The sequence below is a fragment of the Aquila chrysaetos genome, chromosome Z (genome assembly GCF_900496995.4).
Source record: "Aquila chrysaetos chrysaetos chromosome Z, bAquChr1.4, whole genome shotgun sequence".
In the NCBI taxonomy this organism is placed as follows: Eukaryota; Metazoa; Chordata; class Aves; order Accipitriformes; family Accipitridae; genus Aquila; species Aquila chrysaetos.
In genome coordinates this window covers 1,747,574-1,764,996 of record NC_044030.1, presented here as the reverse complement: position 1 = coordinate 1,764,996, position 17,423 = coordinate 1,747,574, and the positions used below count along the sequence as shown (strand labels likewise).

At 38.5% G+C, this 17,423-nt stretch overlaps 1 protein-coding gene across 6 annotated transcripts in view; it reads right to left on the bottom strand.

The window, feature by feature from the left end:
* The window catches only part of KIAA0825 (KIAA0825 ortholog), a 253,319-nt gene that overhangs the window by 220,278 nt on the left and 15,618 nt on the right, over positions 1-17,423 (bottom strand). The gene's annotated exons all lie outside the window — the stretch shown is intronic.

The window sequence follows — 17,423 nt, the reverse complement described above, 5'->3', positions numbered from 1 at the left end:
CTCTACTTAAATTTTCCAATTTACCTTTCACATTCACCTATTTCCCACACTTTGCTGAAGCATACACAGCTTTTACAAAGAGAATACCATATTGTTCCACTAAAAAAACATTTAATGCATCTGAAAACTAGTCTTCATGAGGGTTGTATTTACAAAATATTTTGAATGCCACAAATAACTTTGAAACAAGTTTTATTAAAAACATCTTGTAATGTTCCCCCTGCAGACTTACCACATTTGCTGTTGTCATAAACTTATATTTAAATGTTAATTTTATATTCATCAGTTATTATTCACCACACACATAACACATTTTCCTTTACATCTTTCAAAGAGAGATTCTAAGTATCTATAATTAAATTTGTAACTGTATTGAATACAGTTTTTCTCTCAAATTCTGCCATTATAAGAGACAGCAAATAAGAGAGCGGGAATAAGATACAACCCACAGTGGGACTGAAGAAACACAGTCCTCACTGTGGATGAAACAGAAAACTGTGCCTTCTATCTAAAGCTGTAATACAAGAATGCAGTGCTCTGATCAAAGGCAGCTATATCAGCCATTGAATCATCAATACTGTCTAAAGCCTTGAAAAAGGACTGTGAAAATGCACATTTCTGAAAAATAGCACATGCTATTATTTTTACTATCTGTGGGTTTTTCAAACTATGTTGCTTAGTCCTGTTTTCTAGGCATAAGTACATGCAAGAATTTAAAACTAAGATCCATGAGTTCTCCCTACTGCCTCTCCCCCATTCTTTGAGTCACACAAAGTGAAATGTTGAGAATATAAAGCAAAGCAATCAGCACTGCTTTTTTAGATTTCCTGCTATTTGGGACTGGTAAGAGATGTTCAAAGACAAGGAGAGAATTCTCATTTACATAAACTTAATCAAACACTATTGGTCAAAGGCAATGACTTCAAAAGAGGAACATGCCATCTGGAGTTGCAAGGAAACTCCTGAGGAGTTATGTCAGAAGAAAGGAATAAAGCATAACATGATTTCATAAGCTTCAGAAGAGAAATAGCCATTTTCTGAGTAGCTCTTGAGTGAAACAGTCCTATATCATCTTTGTCTCTCAGCTAGTTACCCCGTAGCTGGAATCCCACAGTGTACAACACTGAAGATTCAACATTTATAAACAATCCATTCTTAGACAAGAAGTCCACAAACATTAAGCATCCTACGTCTGAAAAGTCAGTGGCTTTCCCTACCTTCTTATTAGTCTTTACACTCACCAAAACCCTAAGTGTGACAACCACTGTTTGTATGCCAATGTGCCTCTTTTCTTTTTTTTACCTTTTCTGGATTTCTTTAGTAGAGATAAAAGAAGGATTCAAGATGTCTTTTCTCACGGAATTACTTTTTTGTGCCTGTAGTTCTATTATATTTAATAAGTTAAAAAAATGGATAAACCTGGGGCAATATTGTCCTCTTTACATATGGTTTGAGGCCTTACCAAAAAAAATTCAGTAATTGACTTTTCTGCCACTGCCACATACACAAAAACACAGCATAAAACCTTCTTCTGCCATTGTCCCTGATTAAGACTACATCAATCAATCTCATTGTCAAATAGATATGCTTTATGAATGATGGATGTTTTAAAAAGACTTTTCAATTACAAAAATAATTACCAAGCAGTAGACTAAAGTAATCACTAATGCATAGACAAGAGATTCTTAGAAGCCTAGTTAGAAATACCTACTGTATGTTTTCTTATCATCCCTTTTTTTTTTTAAACTAATGGTATTTGCCAAGAAAATATACAATAACTCAAATAATTTCAAAATAGGATATAGCATTTAATTTATTTTCTACAGCTACAGCTGAGGAACATATGTATTGAGTGAATTTTGCATACAGGCATGAGAAAATGTCCAAGACCAATAATTACTTTCCCCAGAAAGACTGCATGGCATAGTGTTTTTTCCTGAAGGACAAGAATATAAGTTATCTCCTACATGTGAGACTAACGGTGCACCTACTGCAGAATTGTCTTTCCAATTGTGGCAATAAGAGATGCTATTTAGGGATAACATGTGAGTTTTCTCATTTTCTGTCACTTACAAACTCAGAAAGAAGAGGCAAAACTTCATAAACCCCCAAATCCCTCTCAGAACTATGCTCTCAAAAACACCCGCTACAGCCTTCCTATCTTGCTTGTCATTAATGTCTAAAACTGCGCAGATTTATAAGGACTGTGCTGAAGGAACTAATCTTTTAACACACTGGTAAAGAACCTAACATACACCATTTTCAACTAAAAACCTTACAAATACATACTAGCTACTTCTATACTAGACCATAAAAGCCTTCTCTCTTCTTGTTTATTGGAAAAATCCTCCATCCTGGCACAATACTCTTTGAGGACAATGGTATTTAAAGGAAAGAAATTTCAAGACCTTTGAGGTCTTATAGTTCAGTAGATCAGATACAGAGTTGTTAGAATTTTAACAGGAAATAGCCTTCCAATGAAACTATTATATTTAAAAAGAATTACAAAAGAAGTCTGTGACCACAGCTTTTAAAAGGTAGGCTGCATTTCAGACCCTTCACTCCTGCACATTCTATTTTCTTCCATTACTTCTCAATTTAAAGCTAAGAGTTTGAAAAATGTCAATTTTATAAAAATGAAATACAGAAACTCTCCATAGAGATGTGTCTTAAGTGGGTCCAAGTTTATAGTTACAGTCTTAAAGGCTTGTTTAGTAGTATGTATGTCATGGATTTTTTTTTCCCCAAAAACTATTCTTAAAGCTTCTTACTAAATTCTGCACAGGGTCATATGAAACATTTTACTGAGAACTGTAAATGTCCATTAAATTTCCTTTTCATTTTTTTTTTAAAATCTTTCATTTCTTAAATCAAAAGTTTAAATTACTTTTTGCTGGCATAACTCAACTTGTAACATTTCATGCCATACTGCCTAATGCTCACTACATCATTAAGACACGACAGGGTAATGCAGTCTCATACTGCTTCTTACTCACCTATGATTTTCAACTTCAAAAGCACTGTTAAACCTCTGTTTCTCTCTCCTTGAAAAAAAAACCTGGAAGTAAAGTAATGAGACTCTACTTCCTTTTACCATGTACAGTGGAGTATATATACTGGACTACACATGATCTAGAACATGTTAGGTATTTTCAAGCTTGCAAGACAAGGTCTTGTTTGAATAAAAAGCATCTGCTTGCTTCCCCTACATACAGGAAGATGCAATGGAAACATCAAGCTTCTTAGTCTCCCACTCAAACCTTCAAAGCAGCCAATAGACCAAATCAGACTTATCTTAAGGATGTAATTTCCATCTTTGAATTCATAAGAAACCTTCACTGCTCTTATTCAAGTATACCAGCAAATTCATGATGAAGCCCAGAAGAGACAAAGTATTTTGGCTGAGAATATTTGGTTACGTACAAACTGTAAGAGGAGAGCAAAGCAAGACTAAATGATCTTAAAGACAGCTGTATCACTTCCTTTCAGAAAAATGGCTTTTCACCACAGCATAAGTGACAACAGTGACATACCACCTATAATAACATCTTCATCCTCAGATTCTACAGCCTTTTGTTCTTTAAAGCACAAATATGTGGAATGTAGGTTAAAAAAAAGTCATTTCCCACTCTTTTTTATACAAAACTCTTTTCTATTTAATACATTAATTGCCTTCTTACCTTCTATTCCTCTACTTCAACTTTTTTGCGTTCCTGCTCTTCAGTCTACTTTCCAAAGAAAATGGGGCTTGTGCAACCATTGTCTATCTTTCTCCACACTGTCCCAGCCACACCCTCTTCCCAATTTCAGCCAAGTTTTGCAAAGGGGTAGAAGACTCAGAGACAATTAAGTTATAGTAAGTTTCAGGAAAAGAGCTGCACAAATGGAAAAGAAAATCCCTGTAAGTGATTTTGCTGAACTTACCCAGAATTTGTATTCCAATATAAGAGACAAAGCCTTAAAACATTAGGTATTCCTAATTAAAGGTGCAGTCATGCTGTGGTGTTGGAAAACAGGGAAAGTGATGACCCTAGATCCTTAAATGTCAGGGACAGGATGAGGTTGGTACTTCGCAAAGATGTATGACAATCACCAGTTCTCCTGGAGGGATCATGATAAGACACACAGCTATATCCTGATTTCAGCATTCAGTGATTAACAGCTAGTACCTTTTGTGTAGATAATCCTTATTCTGATTTGTTGTATCTGGAGGTCTTGGGAAGCAGGGAAAGAAAGTAAGTCTCCAGAGAGCTTTTGCAAAAAGAAACTGAATGAAAGTGGGAGTGAGAAATGAGCACAATGTGATTTATGGTAAGGGCATCTACTAGCTTAGGACTGCAGAGACATCTAGCTAAGGCACTTGGAAAACACCTTACCAAAAGTGAGGACACATACCTAAAAGGCTCCCTGTTGTCTAACAGCAGGAAAATGAATGGACTGTCCTTGGACAACTGACTTGCTTAGTGGCAGATAATCATACCTGAAATGTTTCAAATAGGAAACACCTCTGATAGGCAGAAGCAGGAAAGGCAGTCTGATGGAGACTCTGAGACACTGGCAGCATTTATACAAAACAAGTATGTTCAAAGTGGTTTTAAGTACTGATGACTAACCCCTGCCACATCCAGGAGTGTCTGCTTGACTCCTGTCCTCCTTGTACCAATGAAAATAATGAGAGACTATCTGTTGTCCTTCAACTTAGTCAGATGCATGAGTATCCTGAGCTGCAAGTTCTGTGTTAACAAACTGTACTCAAAATGCAACATGAATGACCAGTGGAGTTGGGGAGACCTCAGCACACTCAAGACAGTGCTTTGAAACAATCATGAAAGGTATTTCCTGACATCAAACCTCTTGGAAAATGTTAGCTACTGCACTCAGAATGGTCTGCTGACAGAAAGGACGTGGACCTTGCCAGAGCAAAGTCCCAAGGCAGCATTTCAGGGCACAGGTTGTGATTAAATCTGGAGGTTTGGCTTCATCAGGCAGTTTTGAAACCTCACTCAGAATGAGAACCTAAGTGAATGGCACACAATATACTAGTCGGAAAGATGCTTCTCCATTGAATCTCAGAACCACGTCACCTTCTATGTCTGTGTTTCTGCGTAAGTTCTCAAACCATTTATTTGCATATTGCTTCCTCATGTTGCATAAGAAGTTGTTCAGAAACACAGGTGCAGAGGAAGGAAAAAACCAACAAAAAAGTCAAGAAAACGCTACAAAGATATGTGTGGATTCTTCTTGAAATTAATGAGAAAGTTAAGTGCCAAAACTGCAGAGGACATGAGATTTCCCTGACTACGGGAACAGCATCATTGTTTTACATAACCGAGAACGGAGGCAATGCCAGGTGCACAGTGACCTAAACATTAATTCTTAAAGTATGAGAAATCAGAGAGCATAAATGCAAGGCATGTTGCATTTCACTACACTGTTTGCAAAATACTGCCCTCCAAGTCTTTCCCACAAGAATTCCACCTCTTCCATCTGACAATCAAAAAAGAAATCTGGGTTGCTCAATAACAACTGTTGACTCAAGGACTTCTACCTTAGTCATCACTGAAGTTGGAAGATATGTGATAAATAATACAAAAAAATAAAAAGAATGACGTGGTTAAGGCCTACGTATTCTTCCTTATAGAAATTCCTCTGCAAAGTTGGATAAATTACCAAAATCAAAATGTCATTCTGTGACAAAGGTTGTTACTCATTTTCTAGGTGCTTAAAATGAAACATAATCATGTTACATTTCTAAAAATTGCCAGATGACTTGCTAATACTTGGCATACAAATAAGACCTTAAAAAGAATATAGAAGAGATTTTTTAGATTGTACTATTTCTTACTTTAATTAATGGACAGTTTTTAATTACCAAAACAGAACAATATTTCTTTCATTTTTGCTTGGAAAGATGGTTATTACAGACATTGTTTACATCTTAACTTAGATGTACTTTTCAAAATAAGTTTTCCAAGATCTTTGTAATTAAGCAGTATGCAAGGTGAGAAAGGGAGAAAGAGGGAAAGGGAGGAAAAGGGAAAGGGAGTTGTATATCATTCTGATTTGTTTCTGTTGCTTTCATTTTTTTCCCCTTTTTAGTTAAAGGAATTCTTAAAGCCTACTGAAAAAACATACTAAAAAGGTTGTGTTTCATCACCTTCAATTATATTGAATGCATTATTGATTATATTGTGAATGTTTTATGTAATACTTTGCACATCAAATTATTTTAAATATTCAACTTTTTGTTCTCTTAAGAAATAATATTTGACTACGAATTTTTTCAATTTTCACTGTTTTTCAAAAAAGATAAAAGTGAGGCACTAAGAGTAGTTGTTTAGATAAGGCAATTTTTCTTTAAAACTCCTATATTACATAAGAAATAGTGCACTTCTATAAATAAAATTTAAGGCAGTAATCATACATATTTTGCAAATAAACATTTTATGAATTTTTTTTTTAAATTATAAATAAAATGTCATTGCTTTCTCTCTTCATAACCAAATGTTGCCACACTGACAGAACTATCCAATTACACCAGTTGTTGGCATTCCCCAGGGTTATGGAGTCTTTTAAATTATACCATGTTTTTCACTGGCTGTGTTCCTCACATCCAGCTGCAACTCTATTGAATACAGCAGGCTAAACGGGCAAGCAAATCCTCAAAAGCCCAGTTTTCCTGCCTAGCATTTTATTCTCACGTACCAAACCCCACTATTGCCCAGACTTATGTGTTAGCCAAAGTATAGATAAGTAGGACAACAGGCTATGGTTGCCATGGCATAAAACATAGAAAGTATGGGTGTTACAGATAGCTCATCATGAGAAATCAAGGTCAGATGTTTCTGTGCTGGACTTCTGAATACTGAGAGTCCATTCAGACATAGTCTGGGGACAATACTTATCAGAGAAGATGTAAGAAGAAAGAAAAATAGGATAAAATGCAATTTTACAGAACTATTACATAGTTTTTAGAAAGATGATTACATAAAGCAAACTTATTACTAGTTCACAAATACAGACTTTCTTAAACTTACACACATTTTCTTACACATACACACACCTTCTTAAACTGTATAAATTAAATATCTGAAGAAATAAATTTTTGCAGCACTGATTGTTTTTTAGGTTATTTTATAAAGATAGCTGTGCTATGTTCATGTTCCAGTCAGATCATTTCAAATAGCTGACTAGAAGAAAATAGACAAGGGGGACTTCTTAAGAAACCTATGAATTCCATTCAAGCTACTACTGTAGTTTTGTATAGACTTCATTTTCTAGTAAAAAAATACAAAAAATTGTGTTAAATATTTCCAAGCCTAAGTGAGCAAACTTCCTGTTTCTTATTTTGAGATATATTTATGAAAAGTCTATTTCTGTTTGAGAACATATATACAGTACAAGTTAAGTCTCCTGGCTTTGCTGAAGTAGCACAACAAAGGCAGAAAGAATACAACTATTCTGAATCTCTTAGCTTGCCATATGTTGGGAAAAAATAGACAGTAACTATCAAAAAAGAGGAAGCTAAAAAAGATACGTAAGTGGTTCTGAAAGGGTATTTATTAGCTCTCAAAACATCCAGCTAGTATTTGGATAGGGAATTGGCTGGATGGTCGCACTCAAAGAGTTGTGGTCAACAGCTCAATGTCCGAGTGGAGACCAGTGACGAGTGACTTTCCTCAGGAGTCTGTATTGGGACCAGTGCTGTTTAACATATTTGTTGGCGACATGGATGGTGGCATGGAGTGCACCCTCAGCAAGTTTGCCAATGACACCAAGCTGTGTGGTGTGGTTGACATGCTGGAGAGAAGGTATGTCATCCAGAGGGATCTTGACAGGCTTGAGAGGTGGGCTCGTGCAAACCTCATGAAGTTCAACAAGGCCAAGTGCAAGGTCCTGCACATGGGTCGGGGCAATCCCAAGCACAAATACAGGCTGGGCAATGAGTGGATTGAGAGCAGCCCTGAGGAGAAGGACTTGGGGGTGTTGGTTGATGAGAAACTCAACATGAGCTCGCAATGTGTGTTTGCAGCCCAGAAAGCCAACTGTATCAGGGGCTGAATCAAAAGCAGCATGACCAGCAGGTCAAAGGAGGTGATTCTCCCCCTCTACTCCGGTCTTGTGAGACCCCCCCTGGAGTACTGCATCCAGCTCTGGGGCCCCAACGTAAGAAAGACATTGACCTGCTCAAGAGAGTCTAAAGGAGGGCCATGAAGATGATGTGGGGCTGGAGCACCTCTCCTATGAAGACAGGCTGAGAGAGTTAGGGTTGTTCAGCCTGGAGAAGAGAAGGCTCCGGGGAGACCTTACAGGAGCCTTCCAGTACCTAAAGGGAGCCTACAGGAAAGATGGGGAGGGACTCTTTAACAGGGAGTGTGGTGATAGGACAAATGGTTAACTGTTTTAAACTGAAAGAGGGTAAATTTATATTAGATATTGGAAAGAAATTCTTTACATTGAGGGTTGTGAAGCACTGGAACAGTGGTTGCCCAGAGAGGTTGTAGATGCCCCATCCCTGGCAGTGTTCAAGGCCAGGTTGGATGGGGCTTTGAGCAACCTGGTCTAGGGGAAGGTGTACCTGCCCATGGCAGGGGGGTTGGAACTAGATGATCTTTAAGGTCCCTTCAAACCCAAACCATTCTATGATTCTATGATTTCTACCTTGGAATAGCTTCTGTATGACTGAAACTCAAGAATTTTCATAGACAATCATATACTTCTGTACTCCATCAAACAAAACTGGAATCACTGTTTAAAGAAGGAAGACAATGAGATTCCACACATAACTTATCTTGGCTTCCTAGATCACAGAGCAGTTTGTGGCCCATAGCTTTTCAATCTACAGGCCTATTTCAGCTTCAGAAAGCAGTGTAGTAAGTCACTTTCTAAAACTGAATACCCTCAAGGACATGGAAAAAGCTGGAAAAGTTTAGCTAAAGATATACAGGAGTAGGAAAGACAGCTTTTGACAAACTTTACTAATACTTACCTTACTTATGTGGAAACTCAAGCTCCTTGTTCATTTAAACTTAACCTTCCAGCCCCAAATATTAATTCAACACAGATTACAGTATTTTTTGTGTTAGGCTTAAATTTTATTAAAGCTCAGCTTTTAACTGTAATCAAGATAAAATATAAGATTTGATAAACGGAAAGTATTTGTAGATTAAACTATTCAGCTCTTTTCCAAAATACACCATGAAAAATGGTAAGAACCTGTACAATTGGTGTAAACAAGGAAAAGAAGAAAACTGAGGCCTTGTATGGATTATAGTCCAAAGGACTTCCTCCTTTGAAGTTCAGTCCATTTACTGACAATAAACTCTACCCTCATTTGAAGCAATTCTATTTCTTAATACCACATACTCATTCTCATCTTTCTTATAAATTCTACTGTTGATTTTCACTAAGTTTTTAGACACTTATTTCTCAGATGTAACTTAAATCACATGTAGTTTCAGGCTGCTACTCTTGATCACACTTGCATAGTAATGGACACCAGAATAGATGCCAGAAAATAACAGTAATTCTCTCTTGGCTAACTGGTCAAAAAGATGTAATTAGTGAGCAGATGAACATAATTTAGTAAGTCAACCCAGGAATCCCTTCTTTCACGTATTAATTTTTAGAGCTACTCAGTGTTTCAGAAAATCTCAGTTCAAAACTATTAAGAGGTCTCAGCATTTTCTCAAAACCCTTGTGACAGACATACGAGTCCCTCCTAGATAAATAAGAAGCAGATCCTCTATGGTATAAAAATAATTATGATGGGACAGTTAACATTTAGTAGAGAAAAACACAAAATGCTGATGTTTTTCACGTACATTTTACTCAACTTCATTTAAGTGAAATTTCATTTATGTGGCTTCTGAAATGTGGAAATTTACTTCACTTTGACAGCCTACCAAGGTGTTTTAAAAATACTGAAAATGCTTATTTAGTATAATGCCCTTGCTTTAAAAAAATTTTTCTGCTTACATTACTTTACTATTTCAACAAGCTTTTAACGGCTGGTATCACAAACAGGCAGGAGATTAACATGTTACTTTATCAAAATATAGCATTAGTTTCCAGCTCCAGTGGTTCTGGAAACAACAGCCACTACATACGATCAAAACAAATCAGTGCTTTACATAAAAAGCTGACAGAAACGTAAAGGGGAGATTATCCCTTAGAAATCAACAAGAAGTGTTTAATCCCTGCATGCACCAGATTCTGCTGACCGTGGCCTCTGTAGAGGCCCACCAGAAGCCTTTGGTGACCCTTTACCTCCATTTCTTAGGAGATGTCTTTTGAAAAAGATTCCAGGCCCCTTTCCTTCCATTTGGCTGGATAAACCTTTGAGGGAGGAGGGGGTGGAAAGTGAACTTCTGCTAATCACAAATACTGGCACTACATTACGATTGTTCTTTTAAAAAAAAAATATAAATAAAGACACACCTTCGCCACAACTGAAAGCCTTGCACTAAAAATGGATTATGCAAGGAAAGGTGTCTCAGCTGATAACTGAACTACACATTTCAGTGGGAACTGAAATATTAAATTACATCTTCATAGACTAACCTATGCCAAAATGTAAACACATGTATTACACTTGCAGTAAAAATACTACATTGTATAAATTGTGAAATGCATTTGTTGTTTATATCAAGAATAAAACAGTACACCATTATGCACTAACATGAACAAGCAATGAGGAATCTGAAATTAACTCTGGAACTATGCAAAACAATTCATATTCACTTTTGCCAGGAGCATCTCCTCTGATCTACTGTGTTCTGAATCTCTGAACAAGTATCTTACCTTTTGTACTTGAAAACACTGTAAATACTGAAATGCTACGTTTTGAGTTTATTATTTCTCCTTGTGTTTTGGGTTTATGTGGTGGGGTCTTGCTAGCGGAGGAGGGGCTTCAGGGCCGACTCCTGTGAGAAGCTGCTAGAAGCTTCCCCGGCTCCAAGCCGGACCCGCCTCTGGCCAAGGCTGAGCCCATCAGTGATGGCGGTAGCGCCTCTGGGAGAACACATTTCAGAAGGGGAACCTGCAGCAGGGGAGGAGATGGGAATGTGAGAGAAACCCCTCTGCAGACAGCAAGGTCAGTGAAGGAGGAAGGGGAGGAGGAGCGGGGGAGGAGGGGATGCCCCCGCAGCCCGTGGTGAGACGGCAGGCTGTCTCCCCCAGCCCACGGAGGGGAGCGGGGGAGCAGATGCCCACCTGCAGCCCATGGAGGAGCCCCCGCCGGAGCAGGGGGATGCCACCCATGATGGGCAGGACTCCATGGGGAAGCCTGCACTGGAGCAGTCTGTGCCTGAAGGACTGCAGCCCATGGAAAGGACTCATGCTGGAGAAGTTCATGGAGGACTGTCTCCCGTGGGAGGGACCCCATGCTGGAGCAGGGGAAGAGTGAGGAGTCATCCCCCTGAGGAGGAAGGAGCGGCAGAGACCGCTAACGTGTGGCAAGCTGACCCCAACCCCCATTCCCCATTCCCCTGCACTGCCGGGGGGAGGAGGTGGAAAAAATCAGGAGTGGGGTTGAGCCAGGAAGGACAGAGAGGTGGGGGAAGGTTTTTTTAAGATTTGGTTTTATTTCTTATTATCCTACTCTGATCTGATTGGTAGTAAATCTCCAGGTTTTGGCTAGGATAGAGTTAATTTTCTTCCTAGTAGCTGGTATAGTGGTACATCTTGGATTCAGCATGAGAACAAAGTTGGTAACACACTAATGTTTTCAGTTGATGCTAAGTAGTGTTTAGACTAAGTCAAAGATTTTTCAGCTTCTGATGCCCAGCCAGAAAGAAGCTGGAGGGGCACAAGAAGTTGGGAGGGGAACAGCCAGGACAGCTGACCCAAACTGGCCAAAGGGATATTCCATACCATGGGACATCATGCCCAGTATGTAAACTGGGGGAAGCTGGCCTGAGGCGGGGGGGGGGGGGGGGGGGGGAAGGGGGGGGGGGGGCACAGATTGCTGCTCAGGAACTAACTGGGCATCAGTTGGCAAGTGGCGAGCAATTGCATTATGCATCACTGGTTTTGTATATTCCAATTCTTTTATTATTATTATTGTTGTCATTCTATTATTGTTATTATTATCATTATTAGTTTCTTCCTTTCTGTTCTATTAAACTGTTCTTATCTCAACCCAAGAGTTTTGCCTTTTTTGTTCTGATTCTTTCCCCCATCCCACTGAGTGGGGGGGAATTGAATGAGTGGCTGGTGCTTTGTTGCTGGCTGGGGTTAAACCATGACAGTAAATTAAATTTGGTTTTTTTCCCCAAGTTGAGTTTGGTTTTTGCCTGTGACCATAACTGGTGAGTGATCCCTCCCTGTCCTTGTCTCGACCCACAAGCTTTTTGTTATATTTTCTCCTCCTCATCCCATCACGGCAGGGGAGTGAGTGAGTGGCTTTGTAGTGCTTTGTTGCTGGCTGGGCTTAAACCATGACACCTTGCTCTTCAGACTAAACCCACTGACAGGCATTAGAAAACATAGCCTGATTTAACTAACCTCCCCTTTAAGGAATACTAGACACCAGGAGACAGAGATGGATTTCAACAGAATCGGGATATTTTCCAAATCGTGAGCATTTCGCTAAGTAACATGGTAAAATCTGCATATTCAGGAAGCACAGCTCTCCCCCAAGCCTAACTGACCTAGAGTAAGTCCACACAAACTGTAGACTGAATTTTAAATGTTCTTCTAATTAACTATTCTACACTTTGTGGTGGTTTTTTTTTTCTGCACTTGGAAGTACTTGTGCACACAAAGCATTTAAAGAATACCACCACTGAATGATGAGATGGAGATACAGAAGTAAATATGAAGATATGTAGTTGACATTTGTCACTGTTTGTCCCCAAATTAAATTCATTTAATAGCGGGAAAAAAGGAAAATCCTTCCAATTTCTTTCAAAGTGACAGTCTTTCACTTGTACATTTTATACCATGATTAATAGTTAACAATAGGCTACATAATACACAGCTATAACACAACGCTGTTTACAATGAATTATGTCCTATCAGTAGCTGAAGGAGGTAAAGAGTATCTGTAAGTCTAAGAACCAATAGATGCTTGGCCTGGAAATGGCAGATAGCTAGCTTGCTTTTCCCTCTCTCTGTGTAACCCCACTTGTCTCTTAACTTCTTTGTTACTGCTTTTTGTCAGGTGGTGAACTGCTGTAGCTAAAGTGCACTCTGTCAACTCCCATTTGGTATTAACATCAGAATGCCATCTCCCAGCTGTTATTGACTGCTGAACCCATGCTTCTAGGCACAGTGAACCCACTTCCACCATTTTAAGTACGACATAATTAATATTTCCTTGCACTGAAAGGAGACACAAGGTCACTAAAACAGCCTAACTGCTGACAGAGCGTAAGCATCATATAGCATCGTAACATTACTAACAGCATAACCTGTGAAAATGTGTAAGCATTTTGTAACTCAGCTAAACAGAAGCACACAACTGCAAAGGAGCAAACAGAAACTTATGGTATGGTTGCACAAATGGAGCTCAAGAAAACATGTGCAAACAGGACAATGTGCAAGATTTGAGAAAAGTATACAAACATAGCGGGAAATATGTCTGTTGGAAACAGAAGAATCCTACAGAATAAACAGAAAAGATGCCTCGCAAAACCAAGTCCTGATTCTAAAAAATAAATAAATTGTTGAGAGCAAATGAGATCCTCCCTATCTCTTTGAGGAGGAGGATAAGAAGCGTAAAATACAAAGGAAAAAATTTGGGGCCAAGTTGCTCATTGGGTTCACACTTTTCCTCATTAAGAGCTAGAGGCTGGCTGCTTCAGTAACGAAGACTATCAAGGACCCAACCCATCAACAGTAGCTATGCTACATCAGCTTTGTGGTACTGTATACTCATAGTTTAGGATAAGCTTGTTAAGGTCTGTTTTAGTCTTGTGTGATAATGACTGATAACAACTAAGAACTATGTGTATTGTTTATTAATGTCAAATGAGTAAAGTATTGCTTTGAAGTGTGAAACTGGGCTGATTTATCTGTCTTATATACACTACCAACACAGCAATCTCTAACTCCCTAAATGATAAATATACACACACTTACATTTATTTCAAAGTGTCATGCTGTTGTAAGTAGAGTTCCATTCCTAATTCCACTACACATTACTAACTCCACTACAGAGCAGAAGTTGGGTAAATCACCTACTCCTATTCTTTAAATTTGATAAAACAGGAACACTATTTCCTTCCTCCCCTTTCCTTTGTCCTATTAATATTGTACACTCTTCTGATTAAGGACTGTCTTTTACTATGCCTACCATCAACCACAGCTGAGGCAGGACCTCAGGCTGATAGGCACTACTTCCATCAAAACAGAAAACTGTAATGCTAATCTAACTTTTTGATAGTACAAGTACACATACACACTTCTGCAACTACAGAAATACACATTTCATTTCTTGCACAGGAGTAGCTCACTGCTGTGTCTTATACCTCCCTCTAAGACTGTCCTGTAGACGCATTTTCAATCCTGTCTTAATTCAGCGTCTATTTCAGGGTGGTTGTCTGTGTTTCACATTCCCCCCTCCAGCCCACATCAGGGTCTGGCACCCTCCTCTCACATCATGAGTTTTGTGTGCTCTGTTATCGGAGCACCTCCTTTACCAGTGTCCCCACCATGGAATAGCTTTGAAGCTGGTTCCTGGAGGAGAGTATAGAATCATAGAATCATAGAATCATTTAGGTTGGAAAGGACCTTCAAGATCATCGAGTCCAACCATTAACCATGCCCACTAAACCATGTCCTTAAGTACCCTGTCCACTCGCTTTTTGAATATCTCCAGGGATGGTGACTCAACCACTTCCCTGGGTAGCCCACTCCAATGTTTAACAACCCTCTCAGTAAAGAAATTTTTCCTAATATCTAACCTAAATCTCCCTTGCCTCAACTTGAGGCCATTTCCTCTTGTCCTATCTCCAGCCACCTGACAGAAGAGACCAACCCCCACCTCACTACAACCCCCTTTCAGGTAGTTGCAGAGAGCGATCAGGTCTCCCCTCAGCCTCCTCTTTTCTAGACTGAACATCCCCAGCTCCCTCAGCCGCTCCTCATAAGACTTGTGCTCCAGGCCCCTCACCAGCTTGGTTGCCCTCCTCTGAACACACTCCAGAAACTCAATGTCTTTCCTGTAGTGAGGGGCCCAAAACTGAACACAGGACTCGAGGTGCGGCCTCACCAGTGCCGAGTACAGGGGAAAATGTTTTCAATGCCACTCTCTTCTCTCATGACAGTCCTTATTTTGCAAGTCTGCGAAAAATTCTGTGTAACCTCTTTTCCCTCAGTCATTCTGCTCCCTTACCCCTTTTGTTCTGGGAGATGAATCACTCTGGGTGCTAATATGCTTCACTCTACTGTGAAGATAGGTGAAGATGAGAGACAGGACTTGCTACACTGGCATGGCTTAACTGTTCAAACGTTGCATGACGTTGTTTGAAAGATATGAAGTTATGGCTATGCTAAACAACAGCAAAAGCTTTCATGTGTCACCTCTTTTCCTTTCAGTTCTCTAATTTCCTATAGAATTGTAAGAGTCTACACTGAAAATTGCCCCAAAATAGAATTTTTTGCAAAGTTCTTGTACTGGAAAACAGAAAAGGAAACCACATAGAAATGAGAGCAACCTTCAAATTTAACTAATCAGATGTCTTCTGCACTAGCTTGCCTATTCAAAAATTGAAAGTTTACCTATACAACCAAGAGATAAAAGAAAGGATTAAGATTAAATAATACATTGTATATTCACTAGACACCAAAAGATGCATACAGTGTGCAGCTAATGTATCTTCAGCAATTAAAAATTCAGCTATATGAATATTGCAATAATTTAAGTTTTTAAATTATTTACCTCAAAGTGGCAGAAAAGATCACTATTTAAAAATAACATGCAAGATGCAAGTCATGAAAAATTGATGTGAAACAGCAATCTTTAAGACTTGAGCTCACTTTATGCAAAACTATTAATGCTAAAAAATCTTACCAAAATTCAAGTCATTGGAAAAAGAAATTTTACGACTTGTTCCATCAATTCTTAACCCTCAGTTTTATTCCCTCTGAAGTATACTAGCGAGCTGTATGAACTCAAAAAAAGGATAAAGAGTTGTTGCTTAAATCAAATCATAAAGGAGAAAATTAAATTTTCTGAACCACTCTCTTTTTCCTCCCATTTGCCCCTCTAGTCTTTTGTTTTCTGCTACACTCCCCCTCTCAAATTTCCCAATGAAAATAAATGCTGGATGGCTTTGTGTTAAGTCAGAAAAATAATCTATAACTGCATTTTACTGTATTTGCTGCTTAACATATCCCAACAGTGAACCTAACATTTAGAATCTATCATATCAACATAGTCATCATGATCCAAGCTGCAAATAATAGAGAGTGTCACTGTCAATTTTGCTTTCTCACACTTCCTTCCCTTCACTTCATCTGATTTTAATAATCCCTGTCAAACCACAAACAGTCCAAATTACCTTCTTGACACAGAAGCTTTCAAGGAAGAGACAGAATCTCAACTTTCATTTAGCGACTACAAAAGCAAGCTGTCCGACTGGACAAATATTATTTCCACTCTTGACAATCTCTACAGTAAAGCATGCTTTTTAATTTTCACTGAAGCTGCCAAGGGCTCGAGATAAGCTTCTTGTTTAGTGTAGGCTGACTCACAGGATTAGCAAACCAACAACTGTAATTGTGTTTAAAGAAGCCAGCACTTTCAAGTCAAAGAAAAAATTGCTTGCAAAAGGTGACAATTGCATTTCATAAGCTAACTGAATTAAGAAAAAGATTATACAAATAATTTCAATTTAGTAGATCTTATAGGATCTGTTTCAAGATCGTTTTACATTTCTAAGATTGACCAAATGGTTGCTGCTAAGATGTAATATAAATCAGAATTTCAAAGAGGACAACTTTATATTCAACTACATCAGCAACAGTCTAAGGAAGGTTAGCATTTGACAACAGGAAATGTTCAAGGCAAACAAGCTTCCGCAAAAGGATGGATCTGTAATCATTTTCCCCTCTGTTGGCTTGTCTTCAAAGTAAGCTTGATAACATAACTCGCTGCTTCACATATATCAGTTTAAAAGTAATTGATTTCTCTGATGATGCACAGTATTGTATAATTAGCATTCTATTTGAAGTTCATGTGGATTAATCAAAGCATAATACATTTTTATAGAAAATATTTTCTTCACATAGACACAGCAGTCTCTCTAATCATCTGGAAGTCTATTGCTTTTTAGTATTTTCACTTATTTAAAGTTGTAATCAGGTTTTGAAGTGTTACTAGCTATGAAAAAAGAAAACAGAATAACCAAGACGCTTCCCATCAGAAGCCTCATGTGAAGTATTTGCTTAAATACCTCAGACTGCCTGTCCCCCAC